Below are 27,397 nucleotides of genomic sequence, written 5' to 3'. Positions count from 1 at the left end.
GCTGGGCATGCTCTTCACTCTGTGGAAGCCTCCCTTTGTGTGTGCTGACGCTGTGATCACAGAGAAGCAGAGTGAGTGATCTGATGGGACATTCTCTCCAGTATGTGCCAAAGCAAAAAAAAAAAAAAAAAAAAGCTTCAAGTAAGGGAGTTGTCTCAGCTCTCATTTGAGCGGAGGGTAGAGGGCAGCCCTGCCAAGCCTTTTGTGCGTGGGGGGCCCAGCCCGATTAGGTAGATGACCTCTGAGGAAAAGCCGGCAGTCCTCAGGGCAGCAGGGCCTCACACAGGAATGGCATGTCTTTGAACACATTCTTTAGTTGACTGTTACATTCGTGGACATTGGCTAAAGCAGTGATTTCTTCACCTTTGGGGCTGAGACTTCATTTCAGCTACAAATTTAGAAGACTCCCTTTGTATACAGTACACACACAGCATTGCACATGACTTTGAAAGGTCTGGCCCAGTGTCTCTTTGCAGGCCCCAAGATGAAGAGGGTTCTGTATCTAACGGGGGTGGGGGGGATAGTGAGCAACAGTATATGGAGGAGACTCACGCGTGCCCTCTTGGTGATGGACAATTGATGGGGGACAGGGTGAAGAGAGAGCAGTCCCCCAGGCATCTGAGAGGAGGCAGGGGGATCCAGAGAGGTAGATGAACCCCTCCTCTCTGGAAGGAGAGAAAGCAGAGCAGATAGGTCTGTGCGGTCCTGGCACACCAGCCTCCTGCACATGTCCTGTCACCACGTAACACCTGCAGGTGGGCTGAGAGCTCCACTGTCAGCCCTACAGGTATTCATTGCTCATCCAGGGTGCACCCAGAGCTTCCAGGAGCTAGGTCCTGCACTCTGTTGTTTATGTAGAGAGTAAAATTACTTTAAGAAACGGGACTCTAGCCGAGTGCCGGTGGCTCACACCTGTCATCCTAGCTACTCAGGAGGCTGAGATCTGAGGATCATGGTTCAAAGCCAGCCCAGGCAGGAAAGTCCGTGAGACTTATCTCCAATAAACCACCAGAAAACCAGAAGTGGCGCTGTGGCTCAAGCAATAGAGTGCTCCCCTTGAGCTGAAGAGCTGAGGGACAGCGCCCAGGCCCAGAGTTCAAGCCCCAGGACCGACAAAAAAGAAAGAAAAGAAAAAGAAACGGGACTCTTTCAGACACTTCTAGGTGATGGAAGAACTGTATCCGGTGGAAGGCCAAGAGGACAAAGAGGAAGGACTTTAAAGCAGGATCCAGTAAGGCTGTCCTGTGGAGTCCCTGCATGCTCGAGACCTGGTGAGGCGAGGGAGGCAGCTGAGAAGAGACCACAAGCGCAGGGGAGGAGCCGCAGTGGCTGAGACCCCGTGGGGCTCTGGGGTGGAGGTCTCTCTCCATGCAGAAGGTCACTGCCTTCCAAAGTGCAGTGAAAGAATGCAGGAACAGAGCACATGTGCTTCCTGCCCTCCTGGGCTTGATTCCCATTCACTCCATGCACCCATCCATTGCTTTGCCTCCTCGCTCCTCCTGCGGCTTTCCAGGCACGCCTGCCTCTGAGCCTGTGTTCAGTACGTTCTTCTGTGGGTGTGTGCTTCCCCACATGTGCCCTTCTCTATGTGTGTCCTTCCCTGGTGTGACTTCCCCAGGTGTGCACTTCCCATGTGCATGTTTGCCCACACGGGCCCTTCCTCGGGTGTGTCCTTCCACATGTGTGTGCCTTCCTCAGGTATATATTTCCCATGTGTGCTCTTCTACATGTGTGCCTTTCTCTCACGTGTACGCTTCCGCTGGTGTCACTACCGCCTCGACCAGCAAGGAAGACGCGACACCGGACTCTTCTCTCTGCCGTTTATTCAGGACCTTTTTGTAATCTTCTGACCCCAACCCCGGGGAGCAATCCCCACAGCCTTAAGTACCCGCTGGGTAGCCAACCCTGATACGCCACGTGGGAACCACCAATAGGTTCAGGTGCGCGGAAGCAAGCCAGATTCTTTGCCTTAGCCATGTAAGGAGTTGTTTACCACGAGAGCACTCGCCATCGGGAAGGCGGAGGGCGGAAGCCGGCACCATCTTCCAGGTGCGGCCTCTCGCAGCTCTCTACAGTTCCCCCTTTTTTGTTTAAAGAACACAGATGAGAACAGAGGTCTGATCCCTGTTGTGCAATGCAAGGACTGCATACAAGCCTTCTCCCAGAGGGTACCTTCTCTAGGGATGACTCAGCCTGTCCATTGATTCGTTTTTCACAAGGACGGGAAAAGGTGAATCGAACCCGTGTGCAATCAAACATGCTCTCCTCGAGGGCAAAACTCGTGCCTCTCGACTGCAGTACTTTGGCTTTGCAATCTGTGTTCATTGTTTTAGGGTGGCAAGCCACGCTTGGGGGGACTGACCTGCTCCAATGACTGTAAAGGCTTGGATAATCATGGCTGCACTGCGACGCTGAGAACCTCTAATTTGGCAAATGCACCACAGACATACCAAGGAGGCTAACACCAGAAGGCTCCTAAACCCGCCCATTCCTTAAGATGATTCATAGCAGCGGAGATCCATGAAGATAACCCCTCCGCCAATCCGGCATCCACTTGGGTTGAGTTCACCATGACGATGGCAACCCTGAGCTGTTCCATCAGGCTGTCGAACTCCCCAGTTCAATTACCTAAAAGATAACTAGACAACTGTTTAGACAAATTTGCAGCGTTTTTTGAATAGGTTTTTTTCCTGGGCCTGAACTCTGGGTCTGGGCGCTGTCCCTCAGCTCTTCAGCTCAAGGCTAGCGCTCTACCACTTGAGCCATAGTGCCACTTCCGGCTTTTTTCTTTTTGCTTATGTGGTGCTGAGGAATCGAACCCAGGGCCTCAGGCATGCAAGGCAAACGCTCTACCACTGAGCCACCTTCCCAGCCCCTTTCTTCTGGGTTAATTGCACCACAGCAGCAGCTAATCCAGCATTAGTTAGTGGTCCGCCCAGCTCTCTGCAAACTTTCATCCATGCTTCTAGTCCCCTGTTCTTATATGGGGTTATGGCGGCTCTGCATTCCTTAGTGCACTGCTCATAAACAAGCTGTTTAATTAATGGCATGGCTGCGTCTGGGTCACCAAAAATTCTGCCAGCGGCCTCGACCATACGGGCAACAAAGTCTGAAAATGGCTCCATAGAGCCCTGCAGGATTTTGGTGAGATTGCCACTCACCTCGCCTTTATTTGGAAAGGCCTTCCGTGCCTTTATGCCAATTTTATTGATTTGTTCATAAACTTGAACCGGGTAGCCTATCTGCTGATTGGCGAATCTCCCCTGTCCAAGCAGCATATCTCTGTCCCAAGCTGGGTTTCCCCCAGCCTGATTGGCCGCAGCCTCTTCACTAGCAAATTCAATCAAAAAGGCCTTCCAATCTAAATACTGACCTGGGCTCAAACAAGCTCGTGCGAGCCCACTCCAATCACCGGGTGTCATGCAGTGTCTGTTTAGGGCCTCCACCTGGGCTACAGTAAAGGAGGCTGTGATTCCGTATGTCCGCACAGACTCAGCTAAAGATTTTATAACCTTAAAATCTAAGGGTTCATGATACCACTGTCCCTGTGGATCCTGAAATATTGGACAGGCTAGATGTAACTCGGTTCTGACTGCTTTCCACACGCCTGGGCTGAAAGAACAGCCGGGGCTGCCACTTCCAGGGTCCTCCGCATAGAGCGGAGGGGCCGAAGGTGTGGGGCGGTGCACGGAGGGCGTGCATTCGTCTTTATCTTGGTCCTCTCTCTCCTTCCCTTTCCTCCTCTTTCTTATCTTTGTTTTTTCTATTTGTTCTATGAGTGATTGTAGTTCCTCTGAGTCTGTAGACTCAGAGGTCTCTAGTTCGGCAAAATCGGGGTATAACCCCCCCCCCCCGCTCTCCTCCTTTTCGCTGTTTGCCCTTTCCGATCTTTCTTCCTGCAGCATTTCTAGGGCGGCCTGACCATTCTCTACCGCCTCACTGCAACGCTGGTCCTCGAGACAGCCTCTTATCAGTTTCCATATTGGTCTCACTCCGCTCTTAAGCGTTCCTTGTTCAGAGGCAAAATCTAGGTCCCTCCCTAGTTTCTCCCAAGAGGCCACCGTGAGGCTTCCGGAGACAGCGAACCACGGGGCAACGATGTCACATTCATTCAAAAATCTCTCTAAAGTACTCTTTTTTATTTTTAACTTTTTTGAGTGCAGTAGCTCATTGAGAGCCAAAAAAATTGGGTGCGAAGAAGAAGCGCCCATGTTTTAAACATTTAAAGCTGGTAAACTTTTACTTTCACTTTTGGCTACTCTATTGGCTAGCCCCGGGTTCTCACTCTCTCTTTATCTACCGAGAAGAGCAAAAATCCCCCCGCTCTTGTGGCGGATTCCCCTTTTACCTGGGAACTTACTCCCCGCTCTTGTCGCGGATTCCCCTTTTACCTGGGAACTTACTCCCCGCTCTTGTGGCGGATTCCCCTTTTACCTGGGGACTTACCCCCGCTTTTGTCGCGGATTCCCCTTTTACCTGGGAACTTACCAGTGCACCACCCTGACCGCAGAGAGTTCTGAGTCCTCGTTGGGGTTATGGCTGAGTCCCCGTACGGGCCACCACGTGTCGCTACCGCCTCGACCAGCAAGGAAGACGCGACACCGGACTCTTCTCTCTGCAGTTTATTCAGGACCTTTTTGTAATCTTCTGACCCCAACCCCGGGGAGCAATCCCCACAGCCTTAAGTACCCGCTGGGTAGCCAACCCTGATACGCCACGTGGGAACCACCAATAGGTTCAGGTGCGCGGAAGCAAGCCAGATTCTTTGCCTTAGCCATGTAAGGAGTTGTTTACCACGAGAGCACTCGCCATCGGGAAGGCGGAGGGCGGAAGCCGGCACCATCTTCCAGGTGCGGCCTCTCGCAGCTCTCTACATGCTGGTGTATGTTTTCCCATATGTGCCCTTCTCCCAGATGTGCCTTTCCCCAGGCTTGCCCTTACCCAGGCCCCTTCTTCCCCAGCATGCACTTGGCTTCCTCTCTTTCTTTAGGCTTCTCTTAGCTATTGTGAAGCTCCCTTACCACCTGGTTTAAAACAGCTTCCCACCGGGTGCCGGTGGCTCACGCCTGTCATCCTAGCTACTCAAGAGGCTGAAATCTGAGGATCGCAGTTCAAAGCCAGCCTGAGCAGGAAAGTCCATGAGACTCTTATCTCCAATAAATCATCAGAAAACCGGAAGAAGCGCTGTGGCTCAAGTGGTAGAGTGCTAGCCTTGAGCTGAAGAGCTGAGGGACAGTGCCCAGGCCCAGAGTTCAAGTCCCATAACCAACAACAACAACAAAATAGCAACAAAAAATGCCAGCCTCCCCCTCTCCCCCTGTCCTCCCCTCTGTTTTCCTTCATCTCACATAATTCCCATGTTCATGTTGTTTCACTGTCCAAGTCCAGCCGTGTAATTGCACTATAAGGTATATTTCTTTAAATCTGTGTTATTTGCCACATCCCCAAACTTAGGACAGTGCCCAGCACATTATAGGTGCTAAGTGCTTTTTGTCCAAGGAATAGAAGGATCTAGATGTAGCCTTCTCATCTCCCTGCCATTGAGTTCTGGAGCACAGAGGCCCTGCCTCTTTCACAGTGGGTGTTTGGTTTGAATGCTGGTTGAACTCAGTGACCCACCTGCCACAGTGTGAAAACAGTGGTATCAGGAAAGACTCCCCAGTGCAAGCACTAGTGGAGCGCTCTGGGCACTCACTGCAAAGCTGTGAGAAGCTTCATCAGAGTTTATGCAGTCTGACTTCTGGTGAGATTTCCCCAGTCCACAGCATTGATTCCATGGGGAAGTGGTGAATACTGGAAATCAGGGCAGCCTTCAACCCCTGGCCCAGGAAATAACCCTAGAAATGGATAACCTTCTGTGAGCCTCAGCAGAACTAGGATTCAGGGCAGCTTACTAGAGGACACAGGAAGGCCAGGAACATGCGGTCCGTGTTCTTGATTGCAGAGGACTGCATGTGCGGTAGGGATTGCTTAACACGGGTCATCAGGGCCCCAGCCTGGATTGGGACCCAGACCTGCCGCCCCTGTCTCCTCCCTCTCCTTCCTCAGCTGGGTCCCAGCGGGGCCTGCCAGGGGTCATTGTCCTCCCCTGTGTGGCTAGATCCTGCCCGCTGGCCTTTAGGGTCTGGGAGGTTGGTCCCACCTGAGTGTAGGTGGTGGCAGTGAATCAGGTTCCGGGATGATGGCTGCTACTATGGACTAGAGGGATACCAGGAGCGTGCATCCATCATCTCTTATCTGCTACTCTAGAATGATTTCTGAGCTCTTCCTGCTTCACAGAGTACCAGTGTTGTAGAGGCAAAGATGAGCCAACAGGCAGCCATTGCTGGACCCCATGGCAGTAAGGAAGAAGCATGAATTGAGCAGCTCATAAACACAGGTCACCGGACACACGAACAGCTCCTGTGTGTTCTCTAATTCCTTCTGTTCTCCCATGAGCTTTCCATTGCTCTGAGTAGGAATAGAACTCAGCAAAGCTGCCAGGGTCTTAGCTTTTTTGCTTAGAACCTTTTTCCAGGTTTTGACTGTCTGGAGAGGAGATGTGCTACAGTAACATCAACGCTGTGCTTAACACAGAATGTGCAGCAGGAATTGCTTTATTTATAGTGATAGGTGATTTTATTTAGTAGAGATTGCTTTATTTATAGTGATTGGTGATTTTATTTAGTAGAGATTGCCTTATTTATAGTGATAGGTGATTTTATTTAGTAGAGATTGCTTTATTTATAGTGATTGGTGATTTTATTTAGTAGAGATTGCTTTATTTATAGTGATAGGTGATTTTATTTAGTAGAGATTGCCTTATTTATAGTGATTGGTGATTTTATTTTATTTTATTTTATTTGGGTCCGGTCGTGGGACCTGAACTCTGGGCCTGGGCGCTGTCCCTCAGCTCTTCAGCTCAAGGCTAGCACTCTACCACTTGAGCCACATTGCCACTTCCGGCTTTTTTCTTTTTGCTTATGTGGTGCTGAGGAATCGAACCCAGGGCCTCAGGCATGCAAGGCAAGTGCTCTACCACTGAGCCACCTTCCCAGCCCCATTGGTGATTTTATTTAGTAGGGGTTGTTTTATTTATAGTGATTGGTGATTTTATTTAGTAGGGGTTGTTTTATTTATAGTGATTGGTGATTTTATTTAGTAGGGGTTGCTTTATTTCCCACTTTCATAAAATCTGCCCCAGGTCTTGGCTCTTCAGGATCTGGGAGGGAAGCCCTTCCAGTGAATGACTTGAACGCCTACAGGCCTACATCGGCTTGTGACTTCACCATCCCTCCTGCTGGGAGAGAGGGCCAGAGAGAGAATTCTTAGCATTGCAAGGTCTCAAAGACTTCAACCTGGAAGTGACATTTCTACTCCTAGCTTCTGGCTATGAGGAATCCAGGGAGAAGTGGTTCCCAGTGGGGATGTGGGGAAGCACGGGGGACATCATGGTCACCACTGCCTCCTGCAGAGTAAATGATCTAAACATGACAGGGGGCACAAGGAAAAAGAGGAAGCTCACACCCATTGGAGACACTCTAGTGGCTAGAACAATGAGTTCTCAGAATACTTGAGTTATTGGCCCCAGAGGGCTCAGGGAAGAGTCAGGCAGAGGTAAAGTTGGCCTTCTGGCCTCTGCTGTCCATGACTGGCATGCCATGTAGGCCTTCTAGTTAAGTGCCAGCTCTGTGTGTGGTCAGCCTCCTGCCCCCTACCCCCAACACACACACACACACACACACACACACACACACACACACACACACACACACACGTTGGCCAGTGCATTTCAGCATCTTACAAGAAGCTGCAGAGAACGTGAGGTTGAACCCTGTGTCATTCTAACCTCCTCTCAGGGCTGTGGGCCCAGGACAGTCAGACCCTGACTCAGTTAAATCATTACCTGTTACTGTTCTTGATGACCTCAGTATAATTCGGCTCTTCTACATTTGGCAGCCATGTAAATGTCTTCACAGTGACCCAGCAGACTTCTGCCAGGTGGGGCACAAGATGCCTTTTAAGGTGCTTCCTCCAATGGGAGCGTCTGTCCGTCCCCTGACTGCTCTGCCTGCTTGCTTCAGTCCTCTCAGTGGCTGCTTCTTGTTCAGGCTCGGCCTGTCACCCTGAGACCGACTTTGGGCCTGTTTCCTATGTGGTTCCCCATTTTCTTCACCCAGATCTTGGTTTGTGATGTCATTTTTCTAAGTCATATACTGTGGTGTCCTTTGGGGGAAATTTTCAGTCCTTGTTTGGGTCACCCAGTACTCCTCACGCTCACAAGTGTTTATTTTTACTTGGCAAGAAGATACTTGGTGGAGAGTCCTGTTCCCTCATAACTTTGAGTGCAGCACCCACCCCTGGTATTCCAGAACTCATTCGTGACTTAACATCCCTGTTTCTTCATAGACAACCACATTGGTTTTCCACATCTTTCATGCTCATGTGAATGTGTGAGTTCTGCTCATTGCAGAAAGCACAGATGAGTCCTTCCCCACTGGACAACATGGTGCTCCAGGCTTAGATGGAGCAGGCTGAGCAGCTTTCTTCTGTGGCCTGGGGGAGAAGGTGCAGCATCATGACTACCTGGAGCGTCTCATTTCAGTCCTTACTCTCTTACCTGAGTGTCACACAGGACTAGAAGGCCAGCTGGAACATTTGTTTATTAACCTTACAGTGGTATTCAAATATTACCCCCAAAATAGTTAAATATTATCCCAGAATATTGGGATTCTTGGGTTGATTCCTCCTTAAACCTTTTCAGTTTAACTTGTATGTTTTCTTTCATTTCTTCAGTTTGACTTAGGTTCTGAAATATATTTGCTATAGTTTGGACGAGTGCCCCACAAAGTCCGACAGTGATGAGTGAGATGCTCTGTCCAAGAGTCATAGGTCCTTCTGGGAAATTGTTTCATGGGAAAAATGAGTTAGGTCCCAGTACTGAGTTTTTAGGACATCTGTGGTATGTTTTAGAGGTGTGAAGAGGCACTGCAGCATAGTAACACACCTCAAATTTTATGAAACAAAACAGTAACATTCAGGGAGGTCCTGAGGGGTGAGTTACTCTATACCTATCTGTGTTGTTTTGCATTTTATGATGAACATACATTAATTCTGTAATTGATCTTTAGCTTTTTATAGTTTTTATACACATGTAGTAGTTTCCCAGCTTGGTAATGGGTATCTAAACCAATAAATGTAATAAGAGAAAAGGTGTGTTTTGGCTTTAGAGGTTTTGGTCCATAGCAGTTTGGTCCTGCTGTTTTTGGCCTGTAGTGACATCGTGAACCATAGCAACCTGCTAACATCTCAACAGCCACCAACAGAGACATGGAGGGATGAGGTTCTCACAGTCCCTTTAAGGATACACCCCAGTGACCTTCTGATTTCCCATTAGACCTGCTTCTTGAAGGTTCCACCACCTCCTGATAATGGAAGTTGGGGACCACGCCATTAACACATGGGCCTTAGGAAACAGGTCAGGCCCAAGTATAGCACAGGACTTCTGTGTTTACTTGAATGAATTCGTTGATTACATGATCTGTGCAGTCACTACCCCGGCAGGCTGGCAGTTGTTTTCATTCGTGCTGGCACGGCTGTTCTGTCAGCACTGTTGACCTTTATCACCATGGGTCAGCTGTATCTGATCTTGAATGTCCAATAAACAAAGCCATGCAGCATGTGCTATTTTAGTGGTACTGGTTGTTGCCCAGGAATAGAAAAACATCAACTGCAGGAAACAGAGCACAAAATGGGTGTCCTTTTCATTGACAGTTCAAGGCCTCAAATGGGCCATTGCTTTATGGCCACCTCCTGAACCCGCAGGTCTGTCACCACCTGGGGCTTCTCCACATTCCAGGCTGCTAGTTACCCGCTGACCACTCAGCCTCAGAGAGAACAGTTATTTCCACAGTGTCCTCCACCACCAGGGAGACTCTGAGGCTGCCACAGCCTGTGGATTTACACAGAAGCCTCTTGGACAAATTGTCAGCTTTGAATAACTCCTCTGATCTGTTTCCTTTTCCTCCAAGCCTGCTCTGTACATCATCTGAGGCTGCCAGGAGAGTTTCCCACAGTTCACATTTGTCCCATTGTAGACTCAGACTACCGCCTCCAATGATCCACCAGTATTTATCTGCACCCTTCCTCCTACCATTCTCCTCTTCCAGACTACACAGTGCTACTCAAGAGCCTGCCCTCTGGTCCATCATTGTGCTTAGGAAAGGGAAGTCTTGTGGGAAACATCATGGAAATATCCGTCCATGGTGTCTGCCCTTCCATGTGTGCATGCATTCCTCCAGCCATCTGTGTGCCATCCACCTACCTGATCCTTCTCCTTCCTCCTTTTTTCTGCCCATCCAGTTTCTTTCTCTCTGCCTTCTTTCTCCTTTACTGCCTTCTGGTTATGATGTCATTGAAGACCACTTTCTCAATCTATTTTTGGGTGCCCTTCTATATACCTTTTGGTGCCTTTCAGGAACTACAGAGACTACTAACTCTCCCTTTCCCACTCCCCTCCTCTCTCCTTTCCTTTTCCCCTTGCCCTCCCTCCCTCCTTTCCTCTCTCCCTCCTTCCTTCTCTTCCTTCTTCCTTTATTTCTTCCTTTGTTTCACATCAGCTCTTCCTTCTTAAGCCCTTAAATCCCTTTCGTTAAACCTGCCATGGTGCCCTCTTGCCTTCCTTTCTGCTCCCCAGCCAAACACCTCAGACCTCACACACAAGCCCTCCACATGGCTCTGCCAGTCACCCAGACACATCGCTCTGGCTGAGGGAATGCATCTCCAAGGATGCACTCGCCCCGTGCTGACCTCTGCACAGGCCACACTCAGCCTGCGGGTTGGTCATGCCTCCCGTGGCTCATACCTCCCGTCCTTGCCTCTCCCTCCCTCTGCTCCTTATTTCAGGTGATGGACCCCAGCAGACCCCATTTCTTGGGCCTGTTATCTAGCAAGGAGCTACTTGTTCATTCAAACATGGAGAATCCCTGGTTGGTGGTAGGAAGAGAGTGAGCAGACAGGAGAAGCTGGGTGTCCCCCAAGCCCCTCCTCCATCCTTGTTCCCCTGGAAGGCCCTAGGGTTGTTGTCTCCTGCTAGGTGACCCCCTTAACTCAGAGGTCTGCCAGGCAGAGGCCAAGCATGAAGCCAACAGCACTGACTGCAGTGGAGGACTGTGTGCTTTAGGGTTTTGCTTGCTTTGTTTATTTGTGCCTCTGGGCTAGACCCAGGGCCTTGCACTTGTTTGGAAGTACCTACTGCTGAGCCATCCCTGGGTATGCTTGCGCTCTGCCTGCGCCTCTCCCCTCACCATTGAGCCCTCTGGCATGCTGGCTTCCGGCCATTGCTGTGCTCAGTTGCCTCGCTGTCTCTTGTTTGCTCCTTTGTAACTGCTGTCTCATGTGAAATTCCCTGTTGCACAACACCGGGTGGGCTCCCTCCTGATTAGATGGCACCAGGTCATACACTAGGCCCTGTCCGCTCATGGCCCAGGAGTCAGACCCAGAAGGCCTCTTTCCACGGCCTCTGCCTCTGATGTCCAGCTTGGTTTCTAACAGAAAGTCCTGGAAGGATATCGGAAGAGAGAGGGAGGGAGGGAGGAAAGGAGGAAGGGAAGAAGCTGTGTTAGTCAGTTTTCTACCACTACAATGAAATCCCTGAGCTAATTAACTGATAAAGAGGAACGGCTTATTTGGGGTCACAGTTTTGGAGATTTCAATTGCATTGTTCTGGATGTGCAGGGAGGCAGCAATCACAGTGGCACATTGTGCAGCTAATTGCCCAGTGGGTAACGGATGAGTATCCCCTTTAAGGATACTACCCAATGACCTAAAGTCCTCCTAGTAAGCGCCATCTTTCAAAGGTGCCACTGTGTCCCCAAGCCTGTAACATTGATGGACATTCTAGATCCAAACTATCTCAGGACAAGGAGAAGCTGGGTTGTATCCTGGCTCCTCTTGTGTTACTGTGCCATGGCAACGTGGTCACTACCCTTGCTTCTCCTTTGGGTCCTGCTAGATGGACCTTGTCCCCTCCCCCAAGGCCTCAGTGTCGTGGCTCTTGTCCATGGCTCTGGGCTGTGGCGCCATCCTGTGGCCTTTGGCCAGGGTCACATTCTGCTCTTGTCTCCTGCTAAGTGATTGCCCCAGATGCAGACTTGGCTACTTGCAGAGCCAAGAGGAGCTCTAAGTGCCAGGCCCAGGCCACCGTGAGCTGTCCGGGACACTTCTGAACAAGGCTCATCTCCAGTTAATCATCAGAAAACCCAAAAGTGGCACTGTTGCTCAAGTGGTAGAGTGCTAGCCTTGATCAGAAGAGCTCAAGGACAGCACCAAAGCCCCAAGTTCAAGCCCCATGACTGATAAAACAAGAAGCAGAACAAAAAGGAACCATCAGTTCCCTCCCCGCCCCAGCACCCACCATCCTCTGCGTTGCTGTGGCTCTGACAGCCCCAAGTGGGACTGCATGGTGCTTGTCTTTTCACAACTGGCTGGCTGCATTTAATAGATTTCATATGGTTTCTCCTACTACAATTGATGTAAGATTCACCTGTGGTGCTGGGCGCTGGTGGCTCACGCCTGTAATCCTAGCTACTCAGGAGGCTGAGATCTGAGGATCTCGGTTCAAAGCCAGCCCAGGCAGGAGAGACCGTGAGACTCCTATCTCCAATAAACCACCAGAAAACCGGAAGTGGCGCCATAGCTCAAGTGGTAGAGTGCTCGCCTTGATCTGAAGAGCTGAGGGACAGCGCCCAGGCCCAGAGTTCAAGCCCCACGACCGACAAAAAAAAAAAAAAAAAAAAGATTCACCTGTGGTGTAGCATGACTCAAAGTCCACCCCCCAAACATATATTTTTTTTTTGCAGTATTGGGGTTTGAACTCTGGGTTTGCTATTGCTGGTAGGCACTCTATCTTTGAGCCACATTTCTAACCCTGTTTTAGCTGATATTTATTATTTATTAGATTATATTACTTTTATAATAGAGAGCGGGGTGTTTCATTATAACATTTCCACATTATTACAATGTGTTCCAGTCCGTCTCTCCCTTCCCTTCTTCCCTCTGTCCTAACAGGTATGATCACTCTGTTTTCATTGTTGCAAATCTTTTTTTTTTTTTTTTTACTGTGTTCATCTCCCTCATCCTCCTTGCTTTTAGTACTTATTTTTGAGACAGGGTCTGAATTTCTAGATGTGTGTATTTTGTGCTTTTCTTGTGATCCACCTATTTTAGGCTTCCTGTAGTGGCTTGGATGACAGGAACTCATCACCATGTACATTGAGATGGAGTCCCTTGTACTTTTCTGCCTCATGATCTTCCCAGCCTCAGCTTCCCAAGTAAGCCAGGATTACAGGCATGAGCCACTGGTACCCGGTTAGATTCTCCTTCTGTTGTAAGGTTGAATGATTTTCCATAAAATTATCTTCATGGCTGGGAAGGTGGCTCAGTGGTAGAGCGCTTGCCTTGCATGCATGAGGCCCTGGGCTCGATTCCTCAGCACCACATAAGCAGAAAAAGCTGGAAGTGGCGCTGTGGCTCAAGTGTTAGCCTTGAGCTGAAGAGCTGAGGGACAGCACCCAGGACCAGAGTTTAGGCCCCACAACCGACAAAAAAAAAAAAATTATCTTCAGAAGTCTTTTCAAAAACAAAAATTTGAGAACCTAATGTTAGTTACTAAAATGTTTTTGAAATTATCTTGGCCTACAAAATAATATCTGGTTACCATCAGACTACCGGGTGAACCCTGAGGTCCTGTTCATGTTGAGGCCATCTATGCAGGACCCCTGGCCTCTCCCAACTCCTCTCACACTGCTGCCTGGTAAGTAACCTTTTCCTCATTCCTCACCAAACTACTATGCAACTACACATCCTCTCTTACTTTTCTCCAACTGGAATGTCCTTCTCATTTCTCCTGAGGAAGTACGTCCAGCCATGCTGGGCCCTATCTCCACGGGGAGGCCCCCTTTCTTAGCATCTCTCCTCAAAGGGTCACAGTACTTTCTGCCTTTGGCTTCACCCCACTATTGGGGCAACAGGGTCTACCTGAGACCAGAAAGGCCCTGGGCTGGGAGTGCTGTGGACTGTGACCAAAGCTCAACTTTCCAGAAAGTTTTATTTTATTTCTAGGTCTTCAAATGGGTTCCGGTTCTCAGCCCAGAGATGAAGGAAGGCTGACTCCTATTACCACCTCCTATGTAAAACCCCATTTAGGCCCTTTGAAAGGGGAACATGCTGGGGGCCATCCTGAATTGTAGGTCCTCCCTGGGGAGGAGTTCCAAAGAGAGGGGTGTCTGTAACTCTCAAGGTGGGGCAGGGGTGTCGGAATGGGGGTCTCAGGCTCTGAGACAAAGGACCCACTGGGCCCAAGTTTAAGTAGAAAGTTTGGAGCCTAGCATAGAGGTGCTCACTTCTAATCCTACACCAGGGAGCAGGAGGAGTTCAAGGCCAACCTGGACTTCCTAGTGAGACTGTCTCAAAATAAAGAAAAAAATGTGAGTGCCAGGTCATAGTCCTATCTAGGTTAATGTTTTGTAGGGTACTCAGAGCGCTCAGTTACCGAACCCTAGAAGAATGGGCTGAATCATGCTTACATAATGTTTACCTATCCAGCCGTTCACTGACCATGCAGCCCTGAGCACACTCACCCCTGCAGGCCTTCACCTAGGCTGTGTGAGCCCTTGCTGCCCTTCTAGGGGGTCCAGCCACCAGGGGTCTTGCAGAAAAGCTCTAGGGAGCATACCTGCTACAATGCCTCTCTATTCTGGAGAGAGGTTATAAGTTCAGAACAAAACTGGATCCCCCCACCTCCGCAGAGGGAGGGAGGGAGGGAGAGGAACAGGGATGGAGGTGGGGGGAAGGGAGAGAGTTTGGCACAGACGGTTACCTTATGGGTGGCTCTGCGGCACCACAGCCAATGCTAAGGCATGTAGGGTTTGGCCACAAGGCATGGATAGCTAGATACTCTGGCATGGCGTGGTGAAGTGAGCTGGCAAAGGAAGGCCTTGGTGAATCATTCAGAAAGTGTCATATAGTCCCGAGACACTGGAGTCTCTTCCACTCTCTGGCCTTGAGCCTCGGTTTCTCTAGATGGCCCATGAAGGGGTTCACGATTTCTACAGTCACTTGCAATGACACTACGTCCAATCCACACTCAGGAAAGGAGTGACAGACAGATGCCCCCCCTCAGAAGAAGGAAGGGAATGGCAGATGCCCATCCCCGCCCACCAGAGGGAGGAATAGCAAAATGTTTTGAAACTGCCACGTTCTATCTATAGGTCACAAGTTATTTCCATCTCTCCCCTTCCATAAGAGCTCTCACACTGTCCTTCCTAGTACCCCACTAGAGAACCATCTCAAGTCAGCACCTCCGGCCAGTCAGATCTAGCATGTGAGACTCCTTGCCTCTGTCCTTCTGTGTAGCTCCTGTGGTCGGGGGTCAATTTGAAGAGTTAGGTGCAGTGGGTCAGGCAGAGCACAGCCACTCCAGACCCTCCTGTTCTGAGAGGCCTGGGCAGGGGCAGGCAACCATCACCAGTCAGTGGCAGTTCCTAACCCCTGCTTGCTGGGGACTCAGCCTGACCCTGGCCTGAGTGGTTCGCCATGATCTTGGCCCCTTCCTCTGAACTCACCTGTCTTCCCAGGTATCCTTTCTCTCCCATGAAATGTTGCCGCACATGTGCAGTTTCTCAGCCCACTTCCTGCCAGTAGAATTTGGGGAGTCCAGAGATCTTTTCCTTTTGGGTATCTTTGACCCTTAGACCAAGCTGATACTTCTTGCCTTTAAAAACGATGTCTTCTATGAAGCCCACTGAGATTCACTCCTTTAGACAGCTGACAAGCCCACATTCCCCTGTAGAAAGCCCTTCTTCCCTTTGGGTGCTGTTGAGTCTGCTGTTGAAGGCCACGCTAAGCGGTCTGTGTGTTGCTGGGGACAAACCTGGGGCCTCCTGCATGCTGGGCAAGCGCTCTACCACTGAGCCCTCACTCCTCCAGTCAGCTTGATGCCTCTTAAAAGTCCTGCCGTTTGCCTGGGAGAAGATCTTTCTAGCAGATATCAGACAAAGGCCTAATATCTAATATATACAAGGTGCTCAAGAAACCCCTCCCACAACAGATAAACCAATCACTAAATGGGCAAGGGAACCAAGGAGAGACTTCTCAGAAGAAGAGGTAAGAATGGCAAAGAAACACATGAGGAAATGCTCATCATCCCTGGCCATGAAGGAAATGCTATTCAAAACAACTCTGAGATTCCACCTCACCCTAGTTAGATTGGCCAACATTGAGAATTCAAACAACAAATGTTGTGGGGATGTGGGGAGAGAGGAATCCCACTGTCCTGTTGGTGGGACTGTAAACTGATACAGCTACTCTGAACAGCAGTCCGGAGGTTCCTCAAAAAACTAAACAGAGATCTTCCTTACAACCCAGACATCTACCCTGAGCACCATGAGCCAGGATACGATAGAGACACCTGCACATCCATGTTCACTGCTGCACTGCTCACAACAGGCAAGATCTGGGAACAGCCCAGATGCCCCACAGCAGATGATTGGATCCAAGGAAGTGAGGTACCTACACAAGGGAATTTTACACAGCCATTAGAATAAAATGATGTCATTTTCAGGGAAATGGATGGAACTAGAACAAATCATGTCTATTCTAAGTGAAGTAAGCTAAGCTCAGAGAGACAAATGGTGTATTTCTCTGTTAAGTGGAAATTAGATCTAAACATGACCAATTATACAAGATTCTAGATAGATCAAAAGGAGGCTACTCTTAGGGGAGAAACACAAAGGCGCAAGCACATCTATATGCCTCTCCAGTTTATATAAAATAATACACATATCAAAATGAACTCCAAGATATGGAAACAAGACCTTTTTTTTTTTAAGTTTTTGATGATTGTGTGTGTGTGTGTGTGTGTGTGTGTGTGTGTGTGTGTGTGTGTGTGTGTGTGTGTGTGTGTGTGTGTGTGTGTGTGTGTGTGTGTGTGTGTGTGTGTGTGTGTGTGTGTGTGTGTGATCCCTCGGGGCTTGAACTCAGTGCCTGGTTGCTGTCTCTGAGCTTCTTTTGCTCAAGGCTAGCCCTCTACCACTTGAGCCACAGCACCACTTCTGGCTTTTTCTATGTATGTGGTACTGAGTAATCGAACCCTAGGCAAGCATGAGCGAACGCTAGGCAAGCACTCTAAGCCACATTCCCAGCCTGTGTTTTCCTTATGTGTGTATTTGCATGTATGCCTCAGGGAGGGTTGAGGGGAGGGTAAAGAACTAGAGGGAAAAAAGGGTAAAAAGGTACAGCAGTGGAGCTCACTGGACACAGATGCAAGTAAACTATACAGGTGATAGGTGGAGATGGGAGGGAGGGACTGGGAGAGAATGAGGGAGGGAACACTGCACGAAAGGAAATGTATTCATGACCTGACTCATGTCATTGTAATCCCTCCCCACATCACCTCTATAATAACAACAAAGACAATTATAATAATATAAAAAAGTCCTGCTGTTTAGCTGAGTGCCTTTGGGTCCTTGTGAAAACCTACAGGATTTCACACTCATACCTTTGGCTTTGTCTTTAGACCCTCTTTTCCTGGCATGTCTCCATTTGATCCTTATGTGGAAGCTTACAATTTCAGTGTCATTTGACATCTGGTGAAGCTGGGAATGTTCAAAAGGAGCAAGTTCTTATTTGTCTTTCACAGTTTCTTTTGGCTTATTTCTCTGCTCTCACATTTTAGCATAAGCAGCAAAGAGCAGCCAGGAGGCCCCATCACCAGCTGCCTGGAAATCTCCTTAAGAAGATCACCAGTTCCTTTGGTAAGTTTTCTGCTTAAGCCTCCTTCTGTTCTGTACATCTAAAAGGAATAGCTCACAGATGCCATGTGCTCCCTCTCCTGGGAAACATGGCCCCTCTAATAAACCTTATAATAATCAAAAAATAAAAATAAAAGGAGGGGTTCCTGTCTGGCGTGCTGTCGTGGTTTGCTGGGATGTCAGCTCTACGCTGTGGTGCCTCAGTCCAGATGCCTGTCCCTCTCCTCTCAATTTCTGTGTCCAGCACCCACCCCCTTTCTTCTCAGTCTCCTGACCTCATCAAACACCTTCTACATGCAGGGCACTACCTCAGTGTAGTTTCCAGGGAATTCCCTGGAAACTAAGGTACATCTTTGCTCTCCTGACCCAGGAGAGGAGCTTGTACATCAAATGATTCTGAAGCAGTGATGAAAACTGCATCCAGGGGGGTTTCTGCAATCACATAGCAGAGGGATCTCTGCTGAGAGACTAGGGAAGGTTTCCCTGTAGAGGTAGAGTGTACTGGGAGTTCCCTGTTGGAAGAGTGAGGTAAACGGCACATAGAAGTCAAGGTCTGTGTAGACAACCTGGAGATAGTACTAGGAGAACCAGGACATTACCCCAAAACAGGCAGGGGACTTAGCAAGGGCAGGTCCTCCCACACTGCCTCTCAGCCCATACACAAAATAAGTGCATTAAACCATTCAGCAAACATTTGTTCAGAAAACACGATGTGTCATCACTGTGTACTAGAGACAGAACAATGATCACATCTAGATCCCTGCCCTCAAAGAGCTGATAGTCTAGTGGGAGAGACAGGTAGATAAAAGGCACAATGTGTGGGTGCAGAAGTGACACAGGTGATGTGACAAGCCACCTCCTTAGGCGTGGGAGCTGCATGGGCCTGGGTGCGACGCAGCACACGTCTGAGATTTGGTTGCTGCTTGGAAGCTGCCCGCCAAGGGACGGGCATCTTGCTGGGTCAGTGTCTGAGGTAAAGGCTGTGTGGAGCAAGCTTGGTGGTGGAGGAGAGAGGCAGGGGCCTGGCCCTTGGGGCTTGTGTAGAGAGGCCTCAGAAGAGAGGCCAGGCAAGGTGAGTCTGGGAAGGACATTCCAGTAAAAGGAGCCACTGGGGCCACACTTCCTGCAGGCCTTACCAGTCCAGCTATTCTTTCCCCTCACCTCGACCCAGGGAGGGACGGAACATTGCTGACCAAGTTCCCAGGGCCAGCTGCACCTGGACAAGGTGGGCAGGAGGGTGGAGAAGAAAAGTCCGGAGGAGAACAGGCTGAGGAGAGGCAGGGAAGCCCTGGACAGGCCCAAACGCCAGGACTGCTGGGACATGAGGCCAGGGTGGCAAGGCCACTTTCTTCCCGGTAGCCGCGGGCGCAGGCGGGGTGTGCTGGGCATGGTGGCCCTTCCATCTCGTTGGGGTTGCTGCTCATTTGTGGTTTTGCTTTTCCTGGTACTGGAACTGAACTCGGGCCATAGCACTTGCCTACCATTGGAGTCACACACACACCCCTTTTACATTAGTGATTTTTTGGGCACGTTCTCTCTGGTTTTTTGCTGTGGCCAACCTGCGTCCTCCCACCGGTGCCTTCTTGCCTTGTACCTCTGTGAGTGGAGAAGCCCTGTCCAGACAGGTGCTGCTGTGGGCTTGGGGTGTCTATGCCCCGAGTCCACTGCGGGCTTGGGGTGTCCATGCCCCGAGTCCACTGCGGGCTTGGGGTGTCCACGCCCCGAGTCCACTGCGGGCTTGGGGTGTCCACGCCCCGAGTCCACTGCGGGCTTGGGGTGTCCACGCCCTGAGTCCATGGCAAGGCTTGGGGTATCCGATACACCCTGAGTCCATGGCAAGGCTTGGGGTGTCCACACCCTGAGTCCATGGCAAGGCTTGGGGTGTCCACACCCTGAGTCCATGGCAAGGCTTGGGGTGTCCACACGGTGAGGCTTCTCCCCACGTTCAGTCAGCTCAGAGGCCCCAGGGGGCGGCGGGGGTCACACAGCCGGACGGCCCCGGCCCTCGCCCCCCCAGCCCCGCTCTCCTCCCGCCCCGCCCCGCCCCGCCCCGCCCCCCGCCCCTCCTCCGGCCCCTCCGGCCTGGGGGGCGGGGCGGGCCGCCCTGGCTACGACCTCACCTCCGTCCCGGGTGGGCTGGGATCCGATCTCAGAAGCTGCGCTCCCGCTCCCGTGTCCGGTGAGTCCTCCGCTCCGCGGGCCGCCCAGCCCGGCCCGGACCTCCCCCGAGGCTGCGGGGACTGCCGGGGCCTCCCGGAGCAGCCCGGCCCGGCCAGACCCCTCGCCTCATTCCCAGCGGTGGGAACGGGGCCGTGATTGGCCAGCCCCGGGGGCCCAGCACGAGGCCTCGCGTGATTGGAGCCCCCGCCCCCAGCTCTGGGGTGCACTCACACCCGCCCCAGGGTGGGGGAGGTCGGAGAGCGGGACCTCTGCGGTAGGACAGGGCTTACCAGGCGGTCCTGCTGAGGGCAGGTTGCAGGCCTTCTGTCTCTTGCAGTCTGAATCCTGGGTTCCTGTCTGTAAAGTCAAGGTAATAGGTCCCGGGCCTGCCTCCCCAGCCTGCTGCAGACAGCCCTCAGCCCTTATTCCCAAGGCCCTAATTGTTACTTCTGCCTCCACTTTTTGGGACCGTGTGGGAGATAGCACTGTGCAGACCCTTTCAGATAAGAATGGAGGCCAGAGGATGGTGAACTGGAGGCCGTAGGTCACCACACCTTGCCCTGCGCCGGGATGGTGGACTCTGAGCAGACCATGGGCCCAGGAGGCACAAAGTGCCCTCCCTCCAGGTGCCAGGCAAAGGAGCCCAACTCAGGTGAGAGGTAGGCCTCCCAGGGCCTCTGGAGCTGGAGCCACACCTGCGGCTCCATGTAGAGCCTCACAGCAAGGCCCTGCCCACTGCCAGGCTTTCATCCCTGCCCAGTGGCCTGGGACCTCAGCTGAGCCGGTGGCCCAAGCTGCTATTTTTGCATCAGAGAAGGTTAATTATTATATTTCATCACTATAGACCCATTCACATTATTTCTCCTTGTATGAGAAACTTCTTCCTTTCAAAGATATGTGCCATTTCAACTAGATTATCAAATTTGTGGACATAGAGTTGCTTACAGTAGTACCTTATCTATTAGTAGGGTTCATATGAGTGGATCTTGTTTTTGTCATTAGTAATTGTATCTTTATTTTTCTTCTTAGCTAACCTGGCTAGGGACTTAGCAGTTTTATTCATCTTTTCAGATCACCAGCTCCTGTTTTGTTGTTGTTAATTTCTCTTGTGATTTCTTGTTTTCATTAAATTCTGCTCACATTTTTATTATTTACTTTGGATTTAATTTGCCCTTTTTCTTTTCTTTCTTCTTCTTTTTTTTTTTTTTTTTTTTGGGGTCCCATCGTGGGGCCTGACTCTTGGCCTGGGTGCTGTCCCTCAGCTCTTCAGCTCAAGGCTAACGCTCTACCACTTGAGCCACAGCGCCACTGCCGGCTTTTTTCTTTTTGCTTATGTAGTGCGGAGGAATCGAACCTAGGGCCTCAGGCATGCAAGGCAAGCGCTCTACCACTGAGCCATCTTCCCAGCCCCTATTTGCCCTTTTTCTTGTTTCCTAAAGTGGGAGCTTAAATTGTTAGTCTTAGATCTTTCCTCGTTAATAGTGTCTGCATTCAGGGCTGCTTTCTGTGTATCCTGCTTTAGTAAGTTACATTTTCTGCCTACATGCTGTTTAGAAGTATGGTGTTTAATCACCATGTACTGTGTTTTCTAAATACCTTTCTATTGTGGATTCTAGTGGTTCCATCATGGCCTGAGTGATCGATGTTGTGGAATTGTTGTATGATATTGTTTTAAATGTGTTAGTGTAGGGTGAAAGTGTAGTACATCTTGGTGACTGTGTGGTGTGAGCTCAAGCAGAATATGTACTCTCCATTGTTGAAGTAGTGTGTGAATGTCAGACACAGTTCTGTTGGGGTAGTTGCATTCAACTTACTGTCAATCTGTGCTGATTTCCAACCTGCTAGGACCATTACTTACTGGGGATTGGGGCCAGGGTGGGAGGGGATGGGTTTGTTCCAAAGCCATCAACTGTGATAGTGAATTCATCTATTTCCCTTTACTTGAAGACCTGGGCACTTCATGGTTTTAGGTGATAGATACATTGTTAGATACCTAGACACTAGGGTTGTTACATCTTTGAAGAATTAACTCTTGGCTATCCTGTAATGCCCAGTGTATCTAATAATTTTCCTTTCTCTGAAGTCTGCTTTGTCTGAAGTTTGTAGTGCTATTCCTTATTTCTTTTGATTAGTGTTAATAGTCTATATCTCTTACCATCCTTTTAATCTACTTTTAAAATGGGTTTCTTATAGACAATATATAACTAGATCTTGATTTTTTTTTATTACTCTGATAGTCTGTTTTAGTTGGTCTATGTAGACCATTAATGTTTAGAGTGATAGCTGCATTAGTACTACTTTGTTTAATTAGTATTTTCTTTCCATCATACTTGTTCACTCTTCAAATGCCTTCCCTGGTTTTAGTTGAGCATTTTGTATGTCTATTTTCTCTTCTCTTTTATATATCAATTACACTTTTTTGGTGATGCTTTATCTAGGACAGTCCTAGATATAAATTTACAATATGTACTTATAACGCATCCAACTCTGATTTCAAATTGCTACATTACTCTACATACAGTACAGATACCTTATGCCAATGTTTTTCTGATTCCTCTTTCCTGTTCCTCATTCATTACACCTGTGCACAAACCAACAAATCAATCTCCAAATACATTGCTGCTATTAATGTTCTGAGAAAACGGTTATTAATCTTCAGATTGACTTTAATTTTCTCTCTGATTCCTTTCTAATATTCTTTTTAATGTAGATCTGAGTTTCTGATATGTTTCCTTTTGTCTGAATAATTCCTTTGAGTATCACATGTGGCAGGATTACTCATGACAGATTTAGTTGATTTTTGTTTGAGGTGTCTTTATTTCTCCTTTCTGCAGAATAGTCTCTATGTGAAGATAGGATTTAGTTCTAGGTTGATGGCGTGTGTGTGTGTGTGTGTGTGTGTGTGTGTGTGTGTGTGTGTGTGTGTGTGTGTGTGTGTAGTTGATTTTTGTTTGAGGAGTCTTTATTTCTCCTTTCTGCAGAATAGTCTCTATGTGAAGATGGGATTTAGTTCTAGGTTGATGGCGCGCGCGCGCGCGTGTGTGTGTGTGTGTGTGTGTGTGTGTGTGTGTGTGTGTGTGTGTGTGTGTGTGTGTGTGTGTGTGTGTGTGTGTGTGTGTGTGTGTGTGTGTGTGTGTGTGTGTGTGTGTGTGCCCAATCCTAGAGTACTGTCCCCAAGCCGCTTTTGCTTGAAGCTGGTGCCACAGCTCTTTTTTAGGCTTTTTAAAAAACCAGTTTAATGGAGATAAGAGTTTCACAGACTTTCTTGCTGGGGTTGGTTTTGAACCATGATCTTCAGATCTCAGCCTCCTAAGTAGCTAGGGTTATACGATGTGCCACCAGCATCCTGCTTGATGGGCTCTTTGTTTCAGTTCTTTAAATATCTCATTTTGGAAGTGGCGCTGTGGCTCAAGTGGTAGAGTGCTCGCCTTCAGCTGAAGAGCTGAGGGACAGCACCCAGGCCCAGAGTTCAAGCCCCACGACCAACCAAAAAAAAAAAAGTCTCATTTTGTTCTCTTGCTTGCATGTCTTTAGAAGATAAGACAAACATAATTTCTATCCACATGCTTCTAAAGGGAAGGCATACCTTCCCTGTCCCCCTCAGCTCCTTTCAAGATTTTCTGTCTTTTCTGTAGTTTGAGTATTAGTTAGGTCACCACACATAGACTCTTAATTTTTCTGTTTTTGCCAAGCCCCCTACTTGGTTTTCTCTGAGATACCCTATCTGGTTTTCCATCTGTTCAGCTTTAGAACTTTCTCGTGGTAATCACTTCTTCTGTTGCTTTCTCTCTCCCTCTAGTATTTCTACTACAAATTTGCTAGATCTGTAGTAATTATCCCAAAGTTCCATATTGTTTGTCTTTTTCCCTCTTTGCATGAGTCTGGGAAGGTCCTATGGCTATGCATCCCAGCTCACTGGCTATTTCTTCCAGTGTGTTTAGTCGTAGATATACCTATCAAGGCATTCTTCATATGTTTGTAGGATTTTGTTGTTCCTGGCATTTGTTTTGCATTTTGGGGCGGTGCTGTCCCCTCCCTCTGCAGACCTGGGCACTGCTGTGGAAACGGTGTCCTGCCCTCAGAGCCCTTCTGGTCTTTATCACAGTCCCTTCTGGTTCCTCGTCCTGGCAGCGCCCACAGTGTGTCCCCACTCCAGGTCACATGCTGCCTTTGCCCCCACTACGCTGTGGTGGTGGGTGGTAGATGTGGGTAGTGTGGTGCTATGTCTTGTATTTTTTGTTTGTTTTGTAGAAAACCAGACATAATGTATCAGGTAGAAGATTCTGAAGTAGATAGGCCTTCAGTGCCAGGTTCTGTCTTTACCTGGTAGAGGGTTAGGCTGTATTTCTGTTTGATTTAATAGTTATAGTTTTATCCACTTTTCGAATGCCCTTGTTTTTGTCTCCTTCATGTGTTTGGTTTCTCCTAGGCACTTCTTAAATAGGGTCTGACTTTCAGGCCTTTTTTCTCTATTTCCTGTTATACAGGTGCCCTACTCATGTGACTGGGGGGAGGGAAAGAAGTGTTCTGTAGTCCTCTAAAATGAGTCGGTGCCCTTGCCTGTAACCTTCACAACGACTCCTCAGTTCCTCCTCCCCACTTGAAGTAATGCAAAAGGCTAGAAGAGGCTGAAGTTGTTTTTCCTTCTTACCAGGCTGGTAAGTCCTTTAAGAATAGAATTGCTGAGTATGTTTACCACCCCCTACCTTCCCCCCCACCTCATGGTCTTGGTACTTGGGCTTGGGGTTTGGCATCACTTGGCTTTTTCTGAGTAGTTTATTAGAGATGAGAATCTCATGGACTTTCCTGCTTTGAATGATGATCCTCAGATCTCAGCCTCCTGAGTAGCTAGGATGACAGGAGTGAGCCACCAGTGCCCAGCTCTGAGTATGCTTTTAAATGGCTGCCTTCTCTCCTCTACCAGCAGCACAAGGAGATTTCTCTCCTCTTACTGTGAGAGCCTGTTAGGGATCTTGAAAATAATGTCCACAAGTGTCTTACTCCCCTAACTATGGCCCTCAACCTTTTTCACATTGAACCTCTAATAACTCATTAACTATACTGTAGGCTTTTTTACCCTAGTTCTTAGCTCTGGGTCACTTGCTGGTCTGGTAAGGTGTGGTTGTCTGTGTCCACCTGTAACTATCTCTGGCTTGTCCTGTGATCTCAATTATCTGATGCATCTAAGGAGAGTTGCTGGCTTTATTTGTTTAGCTTTTGCTTTGTGTTGACTAAAACAATAACTTCTGACTTTCTTCTGGCCTGGAAACCAGAAGTTCTATTTTTAATTTTTTTTTGGAAGGTCAGCCAGTTTCTGGTATGCTCAATAATCCACCCTTTCCTGCTATTTGAAAGGCAACATTACCATATGAAATGGTCCTTTATTTCACTTTCTTTCCTCCTTTTTATTATGTATGAACATGCACACATTCCTACACTCTGCTTGGGGATTGTTGTAGAAACCTTCACAGACATTAAAATCCTCAGTGTCAGTCTCTTACATAAAGGCCTTGCACGTCCTCGAATCTGCGCCCCTCCTCCTGTGTGCCTCATGCCCTCTGGATGACTTGCAGTACTAAGGCAGTGTATGCACTGTATGCATGAGACTCTACTACGTTATTAGGGAGCAACAAGAAACCAAGTTTGTATGGATGAATACAGACGTAATTAAAATAAAAAATTTGGTCTGCAAATGCTTGAATCCACAGATATGGCACCAGCAAATACAGAGGGTCAACTGCCTGCGTGATTAGGAATTCTCCAGCCTTTCTTAGGTCCATACATACAAAAGTCCTGAACAAAGGCTTAGCTAATGAAATCAAGCCCTGTGTTAAAGAAGAACTTGTGAGGGCTGGGAAGGTGGCTCAGTGGTAGAGCGCTTGCCTTGCATGCATGAGGCCCTGGGTTCGATTCCTCAGCACCACATAAGCAAAAAGAAAAAAGCCAGAAGTGGCGCTGTGGCTCAAATGGTAGAGTGCTAGCCTTGAGCTGAAGAGCTGAGGGACAGCGCCCAGGCCCAGAGTTCAGGCCCACGACTGGACCCAAAAAAAAAAAAAAAAAAAAAAAAAAGAAGAACTTGTGACCAAATAAGCTGTGTTCATTCTAAGACGGCAAGTATACATAAGCTATCCTTGGAAAGCAACTAAATTAGTGGTATCTTCCATGGGTGCCAAAAAAAATGCTTGACAAAATTTGGGGGCGGGGAGGGAAAGAATAGCCTGAGAATGGAGTTCTGTGGTAGAACTGATGATTCGTGTGTCTGAGGCCTTGGGTCTCACTGCTCAAACAAACAAACACGTAAGATTCCAAGACAGGGACCCAGAGGTTTTTCTTTGTTGTTATTTTTTAATGTACCTTATGATTTCTTTTTTTTTTTTTTTTTTTTTTCGGTCTGGTTGTGGGGTCTGAACTCTGGGCCTGGGCGCTGTCCCTCAGCTCTTCAGCTCAAGGCTAGCGCTCTACCACTTGAGCCGCAGCGCTACTTCCAGCTTTTTTCTTTTTGCTTATGTGGTGCTGAGGAATCGAACCCAGGGCCTCAGGCATGCAAGGCAAGCACTCTACCACCGAGCCAACTTCCCAGCCCATGTACCTCATGATTTCTTGTTTCTTTTGTATTTGTCCCTCTATGATTTACCTCCTGTTTTCTCTGTATTTGATTTTGGTACCCTGGTATTGTATATACGTTTATCTGAATTAGGGAAAGGAAAGGGAACAACAAAATGGCGAGATAAAGGACAAAGGGGGAACCAATGCAGCAGTGATACTCACCAGACACTATGTTGGAAATGATCTGTACAACTTGGTGGGTGGGAGGTTGGGAAACTGAAAGTAACATGAGAGACAGGGTAACAAGTTTGATGAGAAATGTACTCACTACCTTACTTATGTAGCTGTAACCCTCTGTACGTCACCTTGACAATAAAATCTAAAAAGAAGAAAAAGCTTGACAAAGTCATCAATAAGTTCTTAGCAGAAAGAATAGGGCACAGTTTTACTGGTTTAGGTAGATAAGCATCTCTTTTAGAACTATTTGTTGACCCACCTTTGGCTGGAATGAAGCCCGCAGTGGATGCGTAGGTGGGTGGAGTACACAAAACCCATCTTGTGATGTTTTATGGCCCTGGTGGCCACATAGGCTGGTCACCTATAAGCTGGAAAGCTAATTACAGTGCTTTCTCTCAGAGACCCTGTGACCTTACCCCATCTTAGGTTCACTTTGATTGGCCCTTTCTCATGGCTAACTGCTACTTGTCATTCCCCTCTTCAAGGCTTGAGATGCTAAAATATTTTAGAGAATGGGAAGTAGAAATCAGTCTTTAGCCTCTTCCTACTGGTATGGGGTTTAGGCTCAGCAGCAGTGTCTTAGCCTGGTTCTCTGTAGATGGAGCAGCGGCCATCTCCAGTCCCAGCTGACCAGAGGACCCCGGTGACAGGCACAGCCAGTGGTA

At 48.7% G+C, this 27,397-nt stretch overlaps 1 protein-coding gene and 1 long non-coding RNA gene across 6 annotated transcripts in view; one reads left to right on the top strand and one right to left on the bottom strand.

Moving 5' to 3' along the window:
- Positions 1–1,822: 1,822 nt before the first annotated feature.
- Positions 1,823–12,682, bottom strand: LOC138824855 (uncharacterized). Of its 2 annotated transcripts, none has more exons than XR_011371198.1 (3): positions 11,286–12,682; positions 7,886–9,709; positions 1,823–7,279 (listed from the first exon to the last, which is right to left on the bottom strand). It is a non-coding gene; the product is annotated as an uncharacterized lncRNA (long non-coding RNA). The 2 variants fall into 2 exon arrangements; XR_011371199.1 differs by lacking the exon at positions 1,823–7,279 and having other exon boundaries at positions 7,699–9,709; positions 11,286–11,538; positions 12,524–12,682.
- Positions 12,683–18,658: 5,976 nt separating this feature from the next.
- The window catches only part of LOC138824852 (cytosolic 10-formyltetrahydrofolate dehydrogenase), a 44,795-nt gene continuing 36,056 nt past the window's right edge, over positions 18,659–27,397 (top strand). The window contains exon 1 of one of the 4 annotated variants that reach the window (XM_070019239.1): positions 18,659–18,749. The gene's annotated coding sequence lies outside the window, so the exon portion shown is untranslated. Of the gene's footprint in view, positions 18,750–19,887; positions 19,969–20,234; positions 20,320–24,436; positions 24,608–27,397 lie in introns of those variants that run through there. The other 3 variants (XM_070019240.1, XM_070019238.1, XM_070019237.1) reach the window with 3 other exon arrangements.

This window comes from Dipodomys merriami, unplaced genomic scaffold (assembly GCF_024711535.1).
Source record: "Dipodomys merriami isolate MVZ:Mamm:240054 unplaced genomic scaffold, mDipMer1.0.p SCAF_13, whole genome shotgun sequence".
Lineage (NCBI taxonomy): Eukaryota > Metazoa > Chordata > Mammalia > Rodentia > Heteromyidae > Dipodomys > Dipodomys merriami.
The sequence above is the reverse complement of the archived record's forward strand: the minus strand, read 5'-3'. Positions and strand labels throughout refer to the sequence as shown.